Source organism: Strigops habroptila, chromosome 1 (genome assembly GCF_004027225.2).
Source record: "Strigops habroptila isolate Jane chromosome 1, bStrHab1.2.pri, whole genome shotgun sequence".
In the NCBI taxonomy this organism is placed as follows: domain Eukaryota; kingdom Metazoa; phylum Chordata; class Aves; order Psittaciformes; family Psittacidae; genus Strigops; species Strigops habroptila.
This window is the reverse complement of record NC_044277.2, coordinates 112,937,009-112,957,869: the sequence shown is the minus strand read 5'-3', so window position 1 is coordinate 112,957,869 and position 20,861 is coordinate 112,937,009. Positions and strand designations below refer to the sequence as shown.

General features: G+C 42.1%; 1 long non-coding RNA gene across 1 annotated transcript; it reads right to left on the bottom strand.

Annotated features, from left to right (window-relative positions):
- Window positions 1–15,226: 15,226 nt before the first annotated feature.
- Window positions 15,227–15,831, bottom strand: LOC115606014. The gene is made up of 2 exons (XR_003990792.1): window positions 15,600–15,831; window positions 15,227–15,371 (listed from the first exon to the last, which is right to left on the bottom strand). It is a non-coding gene; the product is annotated as an uncharacterized LOC115606014 (long non-coding RNA).
- Window positions 15,832–20,861: the final 5,030 nt, after the last annotated feature.

Genomic DNA, 20,861 nt, shown 5'->3' with positions numbered 1-20,861 from the left:
GTTGCAAACAGAACTGATGTCTAAACACACATGTAAACCTGGGCTAACAGGTCCTGCCAAAATATTTTAACCATCTGTTTCTACTTAGCTGTTTTTAACAAATTATGTTTATTATGTTAATTTATTTTACTGTCAACAACACCAAATGACAGAGTTGCCACTAAACAACATCATTATATATCACATTCTGGCATAATACCAGCAGGTTTTTTTTAATGCAGCAGGAATAAATGCATATTAAAATGTCAATTTGTTTAAAGTCTAGTTCAGGATGGTAAATACATCTGCACAAATTCATCATGTTCCAGGAGACACTGTTTGCGTGCAGACCAGTTTAAGATAAGGCGCTTCAGTCCTGCCTGGACTCCTGGCTCCAGCTTTGAAGTTGATCCCAAAAGGAAAGGGAGGGAGCAAAGTGGGGGCAACACACATTTTAAGAAGTTGTGATTAAACTTCTTATGGGTCTGGCTTCATTTGCAGCATCCAGAAAATGTCCCTTAGATGAAGAAAAACTGAAATTGAGATCAACTGCAAAATAATATTGATCTTCATCCCAGGTCCACATTCTATTCCCCAGCGTAGGCTGTTTGTGTCTGGGCAGGAGGCTCTGTCCTCAAGCTCTGCTCCTGGGCTGGTGCAGGGCAGGGTCACCCAGTGGCACAGGCAGCTGATGCTGGAAGCATGTGAGGACACTGAGGAATGCCCTGAAGGCCTCAACATCCTCTGAAAAATCCCCAGTAAATAAGTTGTATGGTATCTTCTGGATTAGCTCTCCTCTCTTGCTCAAATGATTTTCTCCTCGTTGCCCAAAAACAAATCTTTGTTTCAGCAGATTTTTTTGCTGATCCCCCTAGGAAGAAAGATCTCTTCTCTAGAAGGGGAGGGTCTGTCTGTGGGTTCCTCACCCTCCTGGCTGGCCTCCTTCATCACCCTCAAGTGCAAAATCCTTCTTCTGATTTACAAAGTCAGTACCTGTTCTAAATCAGTCTGCTCTGAGTCCTGTTCCCATGTAGACAGTTGCTCACATTTTCCCTAACAAAACTAAACTTTTCTCCAAATAACTGGTGCTAAATCCCATCTTCTTCTCCCATGCAGGAAGTGTGACCTTCTCTGGCCACATTCCTCTTCCAGTACCATTCATGGGATGGCATAGGCTGCTTGTGTGGCCTTCTCCCCCTCTCAAGGCCATGATGCAGGGCTGACCTCTCACACCATTAGAGGACCCAACTTCTTCCAGCTCTGGGCCTGCACATGCTTTTACTCCAGTCCACAGGCAGGTCAGGAAAGTGGCCAGAAACTCCAACCTGCCTCAGTGAATCCTTTGCAGTGGTGGAAAAATACACTATGGCCCTGTGCAGCTGGAAGCAGAGATTTTTATGTGCTCCAGAACACAACTAGAAAAATTGGAGAAGTGGGGAGACCTCTGGGATTTTAGCCAAAAAACTGAAAAAAGACAGACTTTTGCACCCAAATATTCCTCTTTTTTCTCTTGTGCTCATATCCAAAGCACTGAATCCCACACACCACCTTCCGCCACATCTAGCGCAGACCTCTGGGGCTGTCTTGATGGTGACCAGGTAGTATAAAAGCAGCAAGTGGGACATGGTAGGACAGGCTAGGCCATTTTCCCTGGTGTTTTTTTATGGACCTCAGAGAGGATGAGAGAGAGCAAAATGAGCATGAAATCTTCAGAAACACTGAAAAAACAGAATGGAACAAGAGGAGAGTGGAACAAGCAGAAAATCCTAAGATGAGACCACGAGCACAAGGAGTGCTCTCTGCCCATCGTGAACCACCTTGCTTTCAACAGTTTGCTCTGGGAGCTGAAGGAACTCGTGGCAATTAAGCCAGTGCCAGTGTGATATACTACAGGATGTGGTACAACATAAAATACAATCAGACCATGGTCCTGCAAAGACCCATGCATATGCGCAATGATGCACATGACTGAGGCCTGAGGAGTTTCTCCAGCGCAGATGGTTGAACACATGCACAAAACCTTGCAGAATCGGAGTCCTGGAGAAGTATGGTCAAAGAGGAACTCTCCTGCCCTGAGAAATCCTAACGCAGCGTAACACTGCCTCTGATATTGAATCCATTAGCTGAGAAGCAACCGGCAAGGAAACACAATACTGCTTTCTGGGGATTAAGGAGCAGGCATCCTGGGACAAGATTTTGTTTATGACAAGGAACAGGCTCCTTTTGATTAACCTCAGCCTTTTGAGAAGCATAGCAAAGAAATACTGCGCACATAAATATTTTGATATCTTGCTAACAAATACTATAAGCCATGCCACCTTTGTTTAAACACCCTTCCCCATCATGACAAAGGCTGCTCACGCAGGATGGTAAAGGAATCATTGTTTATAGCATCCAGTATAGCAGTAGACTTTGCCAAGTGCAGTAACATGTGAGAGGCAATGCCACGCAGTGCAAAGCTTGGGGGAATTCCCCCTCCCCTCTCTAAATTCTGGTTTTATGAAAAGAAAGGTTACATGGTTTATATTTCAGGAGTTAAAGTACTGAGAAAATAAACCTCAGTCCAAGTACTTGTCCAGCATACAACAGATATTCCATAAAATGTATGGGCTGATTTCACGCATATGGCTACTCATTTTACAAGGGGATGATTAAGATGGTCATGGTTATGTTGGCTTTTAGTCCACAAATGCCTCAGCTGTTCTGGATTCATTTAAAATCATAATGTACCTCTGTGTGCAGAAAGCAAGCAGCCAGCACTCCTCTGCTCTCACCGTCCTGCACATCCAGGTCTTTGCTTTTGACTGTGTTTCCAACATGATTCTTCAGTCGCTATTGACTTATACAGTTCATCTTTTTCTAATCACACCCTGCCATCTCCCTCTGCTCTGGCACCAGAGACACATGGAGTGGGCAGGGCTGCCATTGGGAAGAGATGAATTTTTATTGCAGTTTGCTGGCTTCCACCCCCCTTCCTGTTGCCTTTCTTGCTCTTTGATATCTCCTGCCTGGCATTCCGCAGCCTGTCTCCCGAGGGATGCCAGCCCGCCCTGCCCTTGCCTTCCAGCCTCAGCACACTGAGCAGCCCTGCTGCCACTTTCGGAGGAGTAATTTGTTGAGAAGTGTTACTGTGAGAGTGCAATTTACAAGTGCTTTCCCTGCCACACCAGCACTTGCACCCCAACCCAAAAGAGAAATGTGCCTGGCACAATCAGGAGAGCCAGATTTTCACTCCTGGGAATGGAGAAGGCCTTTTTGCTGTGGTCTGGGTGGTGCAGCATCATGCAGTTTTACTCCTGATGCACACACACCCCTCACCCCCCTCACCCATTCCCGCTCCCACCAGGAGCCATGGAGAGGGTGATTAAAATGGCAGACTGTGACTCAAGAAACATAACCACCTTTTCCCATTTTAATCTGATTTGGTCATCTCAGGCTTTTCATGCACACTCTATTGAGACTTCCTGCTTCAGAGGTTTTTCTAGCTGCAGCTGCCTAGCATCCCTTCCCCCCACCCTCCTCCACATCTTTTCCTGCACTTGCTTTATCTCTTCACTGTAAAAAGGAAAGGCATTTATTGCTTCATTCACATTAAGTGATTATCATGTAACAGAAATAAACTGCTTGTTCCTATATAATCATAGATCACTTTTCAGAATGCAGGCTTCAAACAGCAGAGGTAGAAGTCTGCAATGTTTTCCTCTGAAGCAATCTCTGCTTCTTAAAAAAACCAACAAAACAAACCCTAAAACTCCTAAGTCAGTATCTTCCCGCAACTGCAGCTGATTTCCTGTGTAAACTAAAACCATGTGATATTCCATAAATGCTTCCAGCTCTAAATTACAGGAAATGAAAACCATCATGGAAAAGGAAAGCTTTGGACTAAATTCCCAGATCAGATATCATTATAACTCCATTTCAGTCTGATTACAATTTGGATGCTGTGTAACATACCTGTTAGTAATTAAAGGTGCTGATAACGGCTGATAGAGCACAATGTCACCCGGGGCCTCGCTGCAGGACAGAGACATCTTCCACACCCCGGGCAGTGCCGCAGAGGTGCCACAGCTGAAATCATGAGCTGAGGTTGATCAAGGGAAGCATTTTTATGTCGCCCTTGAGAAGGTCAGGCTCTGAACTTTCAACTGTATTAAATTGCATGTGCCATACACAGTCACGGTTTGCAATTAGCCAGCCACACACCCACATCTGCATGTGTACATGCTCTTTCACCATCACAAATGTATGGACTGTGCAGCTCTTCATTGCTCAGTAACACTTCTTTTGCAATAAGAAAGAAAGAGACGTGCAAGGGAATACGAGCCAGTGCTGGTACACAGCATATACATTACAAGAACATAGGAAAAGAGAGAAACTGATCTCACTCCATCCCACCTGGATTTGGAATATATGCTTGGTCCTTTGGAAGTGGTGCTGTCTACTGCTACTTAGAGTCTGAGGGCTGCTTTAATTCCATGGAAAGCTGTGGGAGAGGTTTAAGCCATGCTTACATGTTACTGTGATATTTACCATGCAGTCTGAATGTACAGGAGATCTCCACGTTTTCCCTGCAGGTCCCTTGCCAGGGAGCACCCACAGCCCTTCATAGCTGCGAAGAACACACCACGGAGTTAACAGACCTTTACCTTTCAGGTAGATTCTCTGTACCTCTGACTTGCTGGCAAGTCAAGTGGCCAAGCAGAGATTTATGGACACTTGTCCCAGTGTTCTCGTACCGTAAATGACTGCAGAAAGGGGATTTTCATTCCTGTGTCCATAGCTCATTCTCTTCATTTCTGCAGAGTATCTGTGTCCTTCAAGGCACTAAATCAGCCTGGCACTGCTGAGAAAAAGGAATTTCAATTAAACAAATTAATTGCAATACTCCTATACAATTTGTTAATTGATATGCTAGGAGATTTTTTAGTTTGTTCAGCCAAGATCATGATGATTTTCCTTTTGAACTGTTGCAATGAATAATTGTGAGACCGAAAAGCTGAGGCAAAGCACTCATTTTAAGGACAGTTCTTGGGTACACTATAACTCATTTCTTCCTCCAAATGTCAGAGGAGCAAAGCACCACCCTTACTGTGGAAGGGAGTCTTGTTGAGTGTCTGACCAATGCCTGTACTCCACAGTCACCCTTGACATGTTATAACCCTTGCTGTCACTTCTTCACAGGTAAAACATTTGGGGCCATCCCTAGCACTCCTGGATGTTAAATTCTAGGCTGTCCTGTTCCTGGTATTATGAAAGCATTTCTATAAACAAGAGTATCTCAGCCATCAATATATCATTCACATTTAGGCCTGCATTGATTTCTGTCTTGTTACCAGAATGAGGCAGATGCTCCAATGGGGCAGAAGGTCACATGTCCGATGCCAAAGGAACCAAGACAATTTGCAGAAATTGAGGACTTCAGCCAATACTTTTCATAAGCTGTTCTTGCTGAGCGTCCCAAATGAGAGGCTTCAGTGCCAACAAAATCATTAAAGTGAATAGCTTTGCCTTGTTCCCTACCCAGCAGACATTTCTGTTAGGGAAGGTCATTAGTTATTCCTGAGGTTGTTAGGTTATCGCATTGAATCTTAATCCATCTAATTCATCCCAGTGCACTCCCATTTGTTTGCCTTTTAAAAGTGCTTGCCTTTTAACATACCATTAAATCATGTCAGAGGCCTTCTCTGCACCTGCCAGAAAGCTGCATGCATTCTCCAATTTTCTTTGCCAGGTGAATTCTATTTAGTATATTCCTGGAGAAGACAGCTCATTGCAAATCCTATTTCTCCTTCTCCTGTTTCTCCTTCCTAAACACGCTTCCTTACATGCATTGGAGGATTTTAACTCTAACGCACTCAGCTCAGCCTGGGCTCAAGTCAGTCAGCGTTGTCCTGAACAGATGCTGGTGGATTTCCATTGCCTTGAGCTATCCTGTGTGTTCTGCTTTCTCTCTGCTGAGATAAGAAGTTATCGGGGGGAAGAAAGAGGAAACTATCTGCCTTTGATAGTGTAATGCAAAAATAAAGATATCTCCCAAAACCTGCCCTTCTTGTGCAATAAAACCCTTTGGATAAAATTTCTTAACAGAATACTAAAAATAGGGAACTCCACTGAGATCAGTGCACTGCTTTAAACCAAACATATAAATTAGTAAAGAAATGACATTCTCAGTCCTAGCGAGCGTGTAGCGAATTAGACCATGGCTTTTACAGAACAAAGGAACCTAAAAAAATCCTAATCTCGCTTTGATGGAAAAAAGTCTCTGATCACTCCACCTGCCACTTCTCTCTGTGCCAAGAGAAACTCAAGTATACACCAAAAATACTGAGAGAGAGTTGAGTGTTGCATTAAATTTATGTACCACTAGAGACTAGGGTTGAATGTGCTGACTGAACTTATTCTAACAACTTAGATGGGAAAAATCCATACTGCAAATCACCCTACTTAGGTTGGTTTAACGAGAACTATTTACCCAAGAAAGAAAAAGCCCCTGAGTGCTGATTGCTTGCTTTCTCACCCAAGAAGCAAGAAATACACATGACCACAGCCTTATAATTTTTTTCTAGCTGCAAAATACGACAGAAGAGGAAAGGGAGTAGTTTGTTACACCAGGTAAAGGATTTTCCATGGAGAACAAACAGGATTTGCAGGGAGCTTGTGTTTGTGCATGTGTCATTAAGTGTTTACAGTTGGTACACTAGTTGAAGGCACACAGGGAACCAAGGCATCCTGGGGTTGTGTTAATGTTGCTTTATTCATCATGGTGAAGTTTAGGGAGTGTGTTGGACCTTGTATTTCTGAGTCCAGCACCCTTGGTCCAGACTTCCATGCTCTTGGACAATACTGTGCCTGTTATGTTATGGCAAATGCTTGCTTGCAGTCTCTCACGTTATGAATACACTTACTTACACTGTGGATCCTGGTTTGGGGGATTGGGCAAGGGGCACGCTCGAGATGGATGTAGTACACAAATGTAGGGAATAAATGGGTTACTGCAGCTGCATTTATAGCCAGTGATTATAGGGCAAAAGTCACCTCCACCCTAAAGCACATTAGCTGAAGAGAGCAGACCCCTAATCTCACATTGGTTCTTATCCCCACACTTTGTCCAGTGAAAGCCACACAATGAAGGTCTGGTCTGACCTATGTGTGGGGATGGAGAGTTAGGAGCATCCTTGGGAGGACCTGGGGAATGTGGGGAAAGGGGAGGGCGAAAGGGCTAAATCTAGAGCAGGTCCCTGGGGAGGCTCAGCACCAGAGAAGGGCAAACCTGCTTGAATTAAAAATTCAGGACTTGAAAACCTTGCTAGGAAGCCAGAGTGTCCTCAGGGTGGCCTTCGCTGCAGCCATGGTCTGTAGCAGCTTGTTCGGTGCCTCTGCCTGCAGAAGGGTCCCCGCTGAAATTGCCAAGGAGGTTTCCAATTAGCACCAATTGAGGCAAGTTATTTTGGGGTTTTATCCATTCAGGGCAGACATGCCTCTCCAGGGAAGCGGTGTGAGACCACCCACTCGCATTGCATAAGCCACCAAAAAAACATTAAACTTATAGTAACCATTCTCAATCATTACCAACCCACACTAGATTTGAAACATTCACCGAAAGGTGAAAGGTTAATGTGAGCTAATTTTTTTAATCATTGCTGTAACATTAGGAAGAAGCTCTGTTAACCTTTTGGGGACTGCTGACTTACTGCCTGGTGTTCATTTGGCTGATGCTATGGGCTACAATCATGATATGGTAGTCTCCCAAGAGAGCAAATAAAATCCAAGAGGTACATTTTTCTTCCCAGTGCTTGCCTGCTATAACACTGAACCCTTCATTAAAAATGTGATAAGCTATGCAATATATTTTCCTGTATATCTTTAATCTTTAATGTTAATGATAGAAATGTTACCATTAGCAGGACTGTATTTTGCTCCACACTTTAGGTATTCTTTTGCAACCATGTTTTCCTGTCCTCTTTCAGGCAGATGGTAACTATTTCAGTTTGAATTCCTTTTTATGTTAACATAAAGAGAATTTGAAAAAACAAACTAAGCTATAATATAACTAAAATAGAAGAATTTATGGCAGCGAAATGTCAAACACTTTTTTCCTAGCCATGACCACACTTTGACTTCGCTGTTACTAGGTGTGTGCCTTGAAACTAAAGTCAGTTATATAAATACTGCTGACGAAGAGGAATCAATCCACCTCAATCCCCAAGTCACGCTGGCTTGACTTGTGCTTGACTTGTGCCCAAATCTTGGGGGACAAATTAGTGTCTGATCAATTGGAATATTTGTGTGTTTATGAAGCACGTAAAAGCCACTTTGGAGAGTAGGGCTTGATCCAACAATTAATAATAAGGGTGGTAAAGAAGGAATCCCTGAAGTCTAATCCCAGCTACATGTTTCTCTGTGTCCTTTACACAAATCTTTGCAGTTTCCCTTGTAGCTTTGACCTTTACAGCTGTTGAACGCAGACAATAGCACTGATGCCTGTATGTCACACCAGTTTTGTAGGTGTCATAAACTGTGTTGAATCTACTTACAAGGTTAGCATCACATTTCAAATACAATTATAGCCAACACCCAAAAAATGCAATGGGATTAACCACAACTCGTCTCAAGGTAGGAAAGCAGTCATGAAGAAATATATCAAATCTGAGGTGGGAGTGGGGGCAAAAAGAACGTCTTTCTTTTTATGTGCAGTGTGCCAAACATAATGGGGTCCAGTCTGCTGCATGCAATTACAGTGCCCGAAAGAACGTGGGAGGAATAAGGAAAGATTTCAGTCCTTGAGCCAGAGAGGGCTTCCTCTAAAAGCAATCTTTCAAGCACAAGGCTTGAGGGTGTGCAACACACTCCCACCATCACCAGCCCTTCCTGCAGATGGTTCCTCAGTCGTTAGCAGTGGCCCAGGGTACTTGGGCACCAAGGTGTGTGCCGTCCAGGAAGCACCTGTGGACTTGAATAGCAAGTCTGGGGACAGCCAGGGAACAGTGACATGTGTGACAGTGGTCTTCACAGCTCATGAGCTTTGCAGATGAAAGCAATGGGAAAGCTTTGGCTAGTGGGCACCACCTGAGCTGTTGTGGGTCATTTTGCAGACTCAGGGGCCTGAAGGCTAAACCAGCCATCTGATGGGAGCAAGAACCACCAAGGATAACAATCCTCCTTACCCTGAATAAACAGAAAAGTGCATTTTTCACAAGCTGGAGCAATCCAAAACTAATGGAGGACCAATGGTTCTTTTGCAACACTTTAACTCTTCAGAAATGTTTAACCTTAATGCCACTAACAACATTTTAGTAAGCTGGATCATAGCACTCACATTTTATGAGTTTTTATGTCTTGTGAGCTCCATTTTTGATGTCTCTACTCATAGGCATATGCATGTATGTGTAAACCTTTCCTTAGCTACAGATGTACGATCGTGTATCTGCATGAACTTGGGGGAATGCAAAATATTACTGAGTCTTATTTTGAGAAATTGCTTGCATGTGTGCACATATACTCTGCTTAAATATATGTAATGAATTCTAGGAGAATAGGTAGGCAGGTGTATTTATTTATCACTGCTTATGATTAGATGCTCAAACCCAGGGTGTGTCTTCCGTATTTACCAGAATTTGACACTAGGAGTGTGGTATTTCAAAGAAAAAAACCCAGCTTCTCAGAGTATCAGGTTGTGCTGAGAAATGTGTTCAGGAATTTTGAGATTTTTTTGTTCCCAAAAGTTATTTATTTGAAAATGATCACAGCCATTTGCTCTCTCTTGGCCTTCCAGCGAGGGTATGTGAGCCGTGAGGGCAGCAGGGAAGAGGAATCTGCCAGTGTTGGAATTTTTCTGGGGTTTGGCAATTTTTAAGGCAGGGACCCTTCCTGTTGTACTGAATTTAATGTTGGCAGGGAGTGCAAATGAGATCTGAATAGCAGACCAAGCCTTTCCTGAATTACGCTTGGCTGAGATGGGGCAGGTCTCTGGCTGTGCAGTAGGGGACTTCAGAGGTCTAAGTATCATTACTTCTGAAAATATAACCTGCTACAGCCTGCCAGGCTTCTGCATAGTTAGATAATTTTTTCCCCTAGTTTTTCCTGTGCTATATTTGGTCCTAAACACCTCACATTTTAGGCTTTAATGTACCTTTTCTGCCTCTTACCTGTGATTTCTACCATTAATTTAAGCTCACAAATCTAATACTGGAAGGTCAGCAGCCCCATATCCACAGTCTTTTTTTGAGGAAAACCTAAACTTTTCAAAATTCTATTTAATATTTTAGTAGTGACAATGTGTAAGGGCTGTAGCTACCAAGGGTCCTGGACTACTGAGACAGCCCCAAGTAGCCATTCAACAGGAAGATGCTCTCATTAAAGCTTTCATCTGCCTGACCCAATAAATCAGTATTGTTTCAATCCTCTGCTTTCATTAACAGCTGTATATTACAGGTTGACACCATAAATCTTAACTGCTGCTGAGGCTTTCTTGTGATTCACAGTGTCAATGTTTTTCTGTTACTCACACTTGCAGCTATCATCAGTGTAACCCCTGCTACCATATTAGGAAGATGTTGTATATTACACCAGATATTGGCATCTTTTTCTGAATTTAAGTGGAATATTCCTTGCAACTGTAGTGTTAGAATTTAGGTGGTGATACATATCTAGCGAAGCAAACGCTAAGTCAGCAATGGGCTTAAGTAGCACAGAGCAAGAAAGTTGCTTCCAAGGGGCTGCAGGGCTCTTGCTTGGGAAGGGAGGAAGTCGTACAGACCCTCCTTGTCATCATCCATTTTGTTACAATTTATTTTGTTACACAAAGTTCCTGCCTGGGGTATTTTATCTGAATATTTATCTGTAAGTCAGTATGAACTTCAGCATGCTAAGCAAATAGTAATAATAAATATTAATTATAGGCAGTTCTGGTTTTACCAAAACATACCTGTCAAAAGCCCAAACTTCACTTCATCCTTTATTATAACATTACAAAATAATTACTCAGTTTTCTAATGTTTTACTGGACAGCTGAATATAAATAATCTCCCATTTTTGTTTCTTGGACTCTCAAGAGCTTTATCTCTGCTACTAATGTCTTCTTATGTCTCCAGAAGGAATAAAGCAGAAGAAAGAAGATAATGATTTAATCAAAGACAACTCAAAGGTAGTTTTGCTGTGCAGACATAAACAGAGTTATTGGTTCTCTCAGGATTCCTTTTTGAGAACTATAAAATCCCCTGCACTTAAGAATCAAGAGTTAATACACACTTTTAAGAAGTGTTTTTCTATTTTAGGAAAGGATTGAAGTCTAATAGGTTATAGGTTGAATGTTAAAAACATTTATGATGTTGTGAAGACAAGGTTTTTATTATACATTTTATCTTTACTTCTTCATTTAATCCTTACAGTAAAATCAAATAATCAGTAATAGCCTGATATTTTGCTGCTGTAAAATGAAACCTAAACCACACATGAAAGTGGAAAATTGTTCAAGTAACCTGTGAACCTTTAGTGATTGAACCTTAACCAAGTAATGGAGTATAGGAGGTACAATCAGGCATTTTATGTTACTCCAAGGTCTTTTTCTCTCATTTTAAAGATGTACTGGCATAAACAAATATGGAGAAGTCTTCATGTCATTAGCATTGTTGGACAGTACCATTTTTAAAAGTGACTTTCCCACAAGTCTTCTTTTCTACTTGGGAGAAAATGGCACAATCAATCAAAGCTATCATATGAAGGATATCAGATACCACAAATGAGACATCTGCTTATTGTCCAGCAGCAAAAATAGGTGCGTTATTTCAAGACTCCTCTCTCACTTTCTAATGGTGTTAACTGGAAATTACTAGGGAACTTCCAAGTGTAAATTTGCTCTGAATTGCTGAAGACTAACCAAATGAAAGGTGAATTTAGAGTAAAAATAGTATAAGCAGCTTACAGGCTTATAACTATAGATGAAAGATTATATTCTGCATGGGAGCTTTGCAGGCAACTCCAGTCACTATCCAGTGCAGGCAACCCCAGTCACTATCCAGTTTGTTACTTTCCATCACAAAAAATGTGTATTTTAGGATGAAAAACCTTAGCAAATAAAGATGGAACTGTTACAAGCTGCTGGATTACTTCATTTTCTTTTAACCCTGTACCATTTTGCAAGTACTTTTTAGTTTCTTTTCAAAAAAATAAATAAATGCAGACTGTGCTACTTAATAGCATTAAAAGCATCAGTCTGCTCTGCTGCCTGGATCTGGATCAAACAGTGTAGATCAAAAAGAATATAAGTGTACCTGGTATTCCAGCACAGCCAGAAATAAACTGCATGCAATAGAAGGACTAAAGAGAAGAATAATATATGTTGACTATTTTTATTTCCAATGTTCCTTCACAGTTACTGGATTAACTCACCCTTCATCCCTTCTTTACTCATTCAGATCTTGACTCCTTTATCCTCTGCTGGCAAATTGAAGGTCTGCCTTGTGGTCAGAGGTCACTGAATTAATCACTTCAAACAAGAGCTTTGCTGAGGTTTCAGAACTTCTAGTGTGACCTATTTCTCCTTTCTGTTTTCCACAGCTTTCCCAGCTTTTCCCCTGTTGTTTGTAAAGGAAAAATCGGTGGGATAAGATCAAGAGTCAGAAAGCGCCAGGAAATGAGCGGTCTTGTGGTCCAGCTTACAGGAAAGTAAAAGTGACTCATATTCCCAAGCCGGGAGGCTGGCTTGGTTGCTGGCATCCTCCGGTGCAGGATCTGGCACCACAGGATACTGCTCCAGCAGCAGCAGGATGTGGTGATGTGGGTTCTGTGGCAAAGCTCTGGATGAGAAGTCTCCTCCTAATGTTAACAATGACATCCACCACTCAGTCCCAGCAGCTACTCAGAGAGAAGACCCTTACCCAGTTATACCAACTGGCAAGGTAACATTCCTAAACTTATGCCAAATTTAGTTTGCAAATTAACATTATGCAAGCATTAGAGTTGCTTAGGAGCTGGTGGTTTTCTTCGTTAGGCAATATTTGACCCTGCAGGGAGCAAATCGCTGTCCCAGAACATCTTGGAAACCTGAAGTGTGACAAGACAAGGCGAATCAAGAGGAATTTATGCCTGTTCTGGTACAAAAATTGAGCTGTGGGGACTGCACTAGTGCAGCAGTACTGTTTGGAGAAGGGCCTAGTCTCTTCAGTGCAGACACTGCAGTGGCAGCGTGTGTGCACAGAGGTGAGTGTGAGCTGAACTATCTCCAGGCTTTTCTGTTCAGCATAAACACATCCTCTTTCATGCACTGTATGGATCATCTGTTTAGCTAAGCAGTAACTCTGGTGACAAATATTGCCACCTTGAATGTCTATAATGCAAACTGTTCCTAATATAAAAGTAAGTAAGTGCTGTGTGCACCTTGTCTAGAGACCTGGCAAAAGGAGACTATAGATACATATCTCTTTGGACAGCAATTTATGCCACATGGGAAAGGAAAAGTCAACTGGAATCACAGAATCATAGAATACCAGATTGGAAGGGACCTCAAGGATCCTCTGGTCCAGACAAATCTTAGAAGTGTCCAGTGCTGGGAAATTCACCACTTCCCTGGGGAAATTACTCCAGTGTTTTCGTTGTGAGAGTCCAGTCAGAATCTCCCCAGGAGTAACTTGTGCCCATAAAACCATCCTATTGGTTTTTTTCTCAGGTTGATTTTCAAGCTGAATCCAGGCCCCCAGCACGTACATGTGCTTGGGCAGGGTAGAAAGAGAGGGCTAGCAAAGGTCCTGGGGAATGTGTGGGCAGGACTGTAGTTGGATGCCAAAATACTCCTAGTGCCTCATTTATTCACTTGTAATTTGGTCCACAGGCTTCCTTTTTACAGCCATCCCCTCTCTTGTAACCGAGGGGGCCTATATCCATGTGCATTAGCATTCCAGGGGCATCACAGGAGCAGCAAATCCTTTGAAGAGTAGAGAAGCTCTCTCTAGCTATTTCCCTTTGGAGCTGATTCCAACACAAATCTGTGGCTGAACAAGTGTCCAGTGACTAATGCAACAATTGTACCTTGACCAGTTGCAATATTGTGCTCAAAGCTTTTGTATACACTCAGTTTCCACTGAATCAAATAGGATTTAAAGAAAGTGCTGTAAGATTTAGTGAAATAAGGGCTGTGGTTGAGAGCCAGGGCCCAAATATATTTTCCCTTGTTTCATTGTCTATTCGGATAAAGGGAATGTTCTATAAAAATGGCATTTCTCACTCACACACACGGGGAAGTCAATGTAGATGGGAAGAAAGGGATGCTGTCTGCTCAGCCCTTGCCCCATCGCACCCTCTCACTTGCTGGCATTGCTCTCAGGCATTCTGCAAGCACTGACCACCTTCAACTGGATGACTATGTTCTATCCCTTCGATCTCCAGTACACCTTGAAAGATTGCATTTAAAATGTAAAATAAAAGAAGAACTAATCCCATTAACTCAAGATAGGTCTGTAATTGATCTCTTAATATAGTGTATTTAACATGACACTACCATTTTCATATGTAAGGGGGTTGATTCTTAATAATTCAGTGCTTCTATTTTCATTCTATAGAATACATCCGCCAAGGGAGTTGGAAGAAAAATGTGAATTCCTGTCATTTATCACTCAGCCACAGAAATAAAACTGCAGCTGCCACTGACACGAAACAGTACATTTTACGCTTGCTTTCCCATGCTTTGCTCCTACAGCGTTGCACTCCAAAAACTTTACACTTTTCATGCTAATAAGCATATTAGAATTGTGGATGTGAACATGTTTTCCTTAATCTTTTCAGTAGCAGGAGAGAGAAGGTGTGGACAACCAGCATTTCCCATCACAGGATTCAGCTCAGACTCACAGCTATTCCAAGGAATAAACGCAGATCAGAATTAGTTATTTGATTTCGTGTTGGGCTCGTACACAGGATCTCCCCTTGCCACCTCCCTCTCCCCAGCCAGCCCATCCCCTCCACCCCCAGGATGACACTTCGCATTTAATCTAAACCCTCTCAGATTAAGTGAGTGTGTAATTTACTCCCACAGTAAGATCCATCACAACTGTGGAGGTGATGTAAAGGGGAGTTTGTTTAAAAGAGAACCCAATCCTTAATGTTAAGCCTACAGACCTGCATGAAAAATCCTCTTGTTTAGGCTGTCAGCAAAGCCTTTAATTTGCATTCGTCTTGCATTCATCTGGAAACTGTGTGTGGTATTGACTGATGTTTTATTATTCTTTGGTAGATAAAAATATTTAAATTACGAACAACCTGATTGCAGGAAGGGCTTTATTTAGTCATCACAACATGCTTCTCCCGCTGCTGTGAGTGTAGGAGGCACGGCATTTTTCCTCCACTTAATGTGTAAAGTCTGACATATTTTAAGAACATTATTAAACTGTAGCTTTAGAAATCACCTTAAAAATAAAAACAAAGAAACAAATCAATAGTCCTTTGACAATTTCCCTCAGCTGAATCATTTCAATATGCCATTTTTACTTTTATTACTCCTTTCTGCCTTTGGCAGCACAGGTCTTTTCACCCAAATAGGGTATAATGGACCATGAAGGCGGGATACATCCTTCGAACCCAAATGTCAGCTATAGTTAAGATGAACTGCTCCATTTTAAGATACAGTGAGTTACCTTGTGCTTCACTGGAAACCTCAGCACCAATGTGAGAAAGGAACTGGGAAAGGAAGTGGCTTTTCACTGGGATGGAGTGTGACAGCTCTCAGGCCAGTGGTGGCTCCTCGCTCAGAAACACTACAGAATAGCAGCTTCATTAGAGAAACACAAGGGAAAGCATCATTGCCAGATTTACAGTATTTCCTCTTCTCACAGGCTGTGTATTTTACATAGCTGACAGTACATTTGTTACAACCTACCTGCAGATGCGTGTCAGTGAGACTCGCTGGAAATTGTGCATCCAGACCAGGGGATTTCTTAAGCACAGGCCTCTGACATCTGCAGCACACTTGTTGCATGGCTGGAACACAAACAGAGCTTTTAATTTTGCTCTTTGATTTTTGCATTCCTGTTTTTAAACGCTGTTTGTGTAATTTATGCCTTGTAAGCCCACAGAAGTTTGGTGGAAAGGAACCTCTTTATTTGATCTCTCTGAAGTGCAATATTTCTCTTGGCTTCATTTTTCCCTCCTTCTAAGCTTATGTATTATCATCTGACAAATTGGATCTACTCTCTTCCAGCAAGTTATTTGAATATGTACTTGTAGCTGCTTTTAAGAACAGTAAAGCTTTCAGGTAATTTCATTGTTATTTTATGTACCAGATGTGGTTTGTTTTCCACAGCTGGAGTACTAGAAAAATGCTGCATAACATCCATCTATTCTTTTTCAAATAGAAATTAAAATCTACAGATAAAAGATAAGTGCAGAACCCAATACTGCTTTATTTCACTTGTCTCTTTATGCTGAATGAGTTCAGGCTTGCAATCGCCTCCCTGCCAAAATACAAGCTGATTGCTGATCTTCCCTCTCCCTGGGCTTCCCCAGCCATTCTGCTTCTCTGCACTTCATTGACTGCATTTGACTTAACATGTCCATTGACCAGGATTTGAAGCACTGGAAGAAATCCTTCTTTATTCAAACCTTCAAAGCAAGTTGTGTAAGCCTTTTGATTACTCTCCATTGACTAGTGTCAACCACATTAGCAGATTTACTTTTGATATTTAGAGTTTCATTAAAAGGTAAGAAAGAAGTGTCCTGAAGTTTACCCACACTCTGTGCAACCTCTTTTTATTTCTTTTCCTTGGGATTTATGGCATACAGGGGTAGCTGGTGTCTCTAAGCTATTATTAAGTTTGCTGAATCTGGGGGCTGCAGGATAAAGCCATGGAAGAAACCCCTGGCTCGACGAAGAGAGATGATAAGTTTCTGGACTCTCTCCTTTCAAAGGAGGTTAAACGCAAACAAACACATTTAGCTCAGGGGGGATCAAATAAGGCAGCCAACATATGCATCCAGCTGAGAGCATTGTGAGGTCTGGGTGACACTGACTTTCTTCAAGGAGAAGCCAGAAACAAACTGATTTTATGAAGCCCATGAAAGCTGCTTTTGCAAATCACTAGAGAAATGGAGGTATCAGTTTGGCAGAAAGCTAAATGTACTCCCAAGCACCATGATAACAGCGACTCATCTTTCTTTGAGAATTGCTCATCCGTGTGCATCTGTGTGTGCACTGCTTCAAATGTTCATGAGATGGCATTTGTCACTGCATGTTCCTGTTGCAAAGCATCCTACCTCGCTGGGGTAGAGCACAGAGTGGAAAGGCTGCCATGGTCCATGTTCCAATTGAGGCCAAGAGTAAATAGCCTATTACAACATGCAAAGCCAGACAGTGCATAAATTACTGATGTGCCCAATAAGCAGAAATCTACAAGGCAATGTCCTTGAAACATTCTACATATTTTAACATTTTAATTAAATATGTTTTACGCATTCATGCCCTAAGTACTTCATGGTCACTGACTCCGCAGTGTTCTAGACTTGAAAACTCCAAGAGGTACAAAAGCGAATACCCCACACATGAGATTAGACGAAGCTTCTTCAGATGGCAGGACTCAATAACTTTATGGTTTTTTTTTAATTTTATAGATAGAGCAGATCAGGAATTCGCAGACCGTCATTAGGGCTTCAAAGGGTTTAAATGCCAGCCACTTTGGCATCAGGAAAATATGTAAGTACATACACAGCAATTTCTGTTTTCAGGGTGCCACAAATGTTAATTAACAAATGAATCTTGCTTGCCTTAGCTAGAAAAATCCCTCTGTCAGTCTTGGACCTTCCTCCAAAAGCCAACAGCAAAGGCCTTTATCATAACTGCTGGAGTAGCGCTGGGCACAGATCATGTCTTGACTAACGGGATGTGATGCAATAAAAAGCTTTAGAGATAATGAAACCATCTCTTAAGAGTAACGCATCGAGAGGATGCTGGACTCTGTTACAGGAAATTATGTATCACCGTGCCCATGCTCCCTGCAGGCAGGACCTTGTAGGCAGCTCTCTCTTCACCCCACTGCAAACACAGCTGCTCACTGAAAAACTGCGTTGAATGGGCCAAAAGAGGTTTCACCACTTGGGCTCTCGCCCCTCAGAGGGCAGGCTAGCATGGGCCTGCATGGTGGGAGTGGAAAGCCTTGTGCGCTGCTAATTTCATTTACACAGGGATATAAAGGCATGAAGTGTTTCACAGCCCAGTGCCATAGGTGGTCCTTCCTCAGGGAATGTGCAGCCTGGACACTTCATGGATGGAGTTGTCATGAGGGTGAGTTTTCAGCGGAAAAGATGTGTTTTAACCAAGCAGTTTCAATATATTTTAGCTTGTTTGGGCAATGTTCAAACTTTACAGTGCCAAAGTTCCTGGGTTTCTAAACTGTATTTCATGCAGGAATTTGGAGGTAGCCCATAGAGACAACAAAGCAGAGGAATCATGTCTTGAAAAGGAAAGAGAGCTGCAAGCCTCTTTACTTATCAAAGATATTCTTGGTGGCAACATTATGAAAGTGCCAGAAGGAATGGGCAGCACAAGGAGGTGGGTATCACGTAAGAGCAAGAGAGGTCTGCCAAGGAGGTTGGAAGGCACAGTCTGTGACTATACAGAACTTAAAAGTGAGGCTGATTGATAGCTGAAGACCTAGGAAGGTGCGTAACAAAGTCAGAATAGAAGAAAATTGGTTTAGTTTGGATAAGACAAGATTGGCAGACTCAAGGTGAGGCAGAGCAGAAAGCAGATGCAGAAACAGGTTGCATTAACTGGATCAACTGTAACATGCCATAGGAAATTATTCTGGTTGTGCATTTCTTTATATCTCCTTTACAATTCTATGCCAACATGCCATATAAGTAAATCTCAACCTCGCTGGGGCTGAGAGCTTATTTTCCCAGTTATCTGTATTGGCTCTGCATCACTATAATTGAAGGGTTCTGCTCTTTTCACAGCATGAGCTCAACAGCAAGTACAAATTTTAAAGACAAACCAATATGCAAGCACATGCCAGGAGGACCTGACAGCTCACGGTGCAGCTCAGCCACTGGCACCACACCAGCACTCAGCTGAGCAGTGAGCACGCAAGTCTTTCCTTTGATTATATTATTTTTTTAAATATAAATATCTCCAGAAGAAAAACATTAACGTGACATTGACAGGACATTTTTACCCCTGATCTCAAAGCACACCCCAGAGGTGATGGTATCTAGTCACAGAATCGGAGGCAGAGAAATTCAACAATGTTTGTGCATCCAGATCTGGATCACTGCAAACTTTTCAGGAATTCTAGTTGGGAAGAGGAGGGGATGAAAACGTTAATGCTCATAGCATGTGCCAACAAATGTGCTTCTTGTTTTCACAGCCTCTCATTTGAGAAACCACATTATCACCTGAATTCTGCACAAAACATTTCTAAGATTTAATTTCATGCATTATTCAGATTCATATCACTAACCCACAATTGTGCTGGTCAATAAGTTCTTTGATTCTAATGTTAACTTTCCAGTATCCCACTAATCGACTCTCAAGAGAATCACAGTTAGTGCTCACTTTAGTGGAGCACTGTAGAACTGCAGCTACTGCAATCTTTTAAAATCAAGATCACTTTTTAAAATAAAATGTTTTTAAGGAGCTGAGATATAGCACAGGATTAAAAGAACAGACTAATGAAGTTACTATAGACAGCATCTCTGTTTTCATTCTGACCAGTACTTTGCGATCAAACACAACACCTTTCATGTTAGGACAAACATTTATTCTAAAGTTCCACTGAGCAGGTAAGTACTACACTGAATTAAAAGGTACCTTGCTGTTTCCTATAAAATTTAAAATGAATAACCTAGGGAAAATAATTGCCTGACTGCTGAGAAATGATACATAAAGCACAGCCATAAACACGTGGTATACTCTGTGTACGTATTTAAATGTTCCCTAGTTCCCCCTGGTTACAGCTTGCCACATCAACAAAACATCTGGTCTGGTATTTTTCTTACATTCATACCTCTTGGCCAAGCAGGAATTTTTATCTTGAAAGCAGCTGAAGCCTTTGTTTACCATCTCACAGGACATGCTGTTAGGCTCTCGTGCTGAAGATCTTTTTTAATGACGTGCTTGATGGGACTGAATGGTGTATGTTCACCAGCTTTCACCTTCACTATTAATAACAGCACAGTTCCTATCTGAAATGTCTTCTGTAATTGTGTAATTACACACCTCATTTATCCAATTGTTAAGCCAAGAGTCTGATTAAATATTAACAACTCCTTGGTTCTCCTAGTGTCATTAGTTGGAAAGCAACCCTGTAATCTCAGGTAACACATGATGGTAATTATCCTTCACAGTCCCCCGTAGCTGAAAATCCAGAGCAATCAGAGCAGATAAGGTTGCCCAGTAGAAAACACATTACCTTTCTGTTCCTTAATGCTGCCCAAGCCACGCGCTGCGTGTGCGGACTGTCCATGACAAGAAAAGCAAACAAGTACAGGGCACTGCAGAGGAGGGCACTGGCTGGGTTTGCTCCTCTAATTCCACATTGCATGTTAAGAAATTGCAGCCTGGCTTCCAAAGTCACAGGTCAGTTATCACTTTGAGTCAAAGAAGGATCTGTTTGGTTGTGCCCAACCATTCCTTCCCATAGAAAGCAAGGGGCAGAGCAGAGCAGCTTGGCTTGTGACCAGCGACATGAGAGCTGAGAACAATGCTCTTGTGTCTGGCCTTGCATCAGAGGGGAGCATGCTCTGTGAACTTCACAAGTTATTAGGCAACCTTAGTTGAAATGCATAAACCAGGAGCAAGCTGCACTTCTGTTGCACTCTGCATGGGAGTATCACCAGGCTCCTTAAAATAAAATGTTGCAGAAGAGAGCCTCAAAATGCTATAAACAACCCAAAGTGATGGCAAA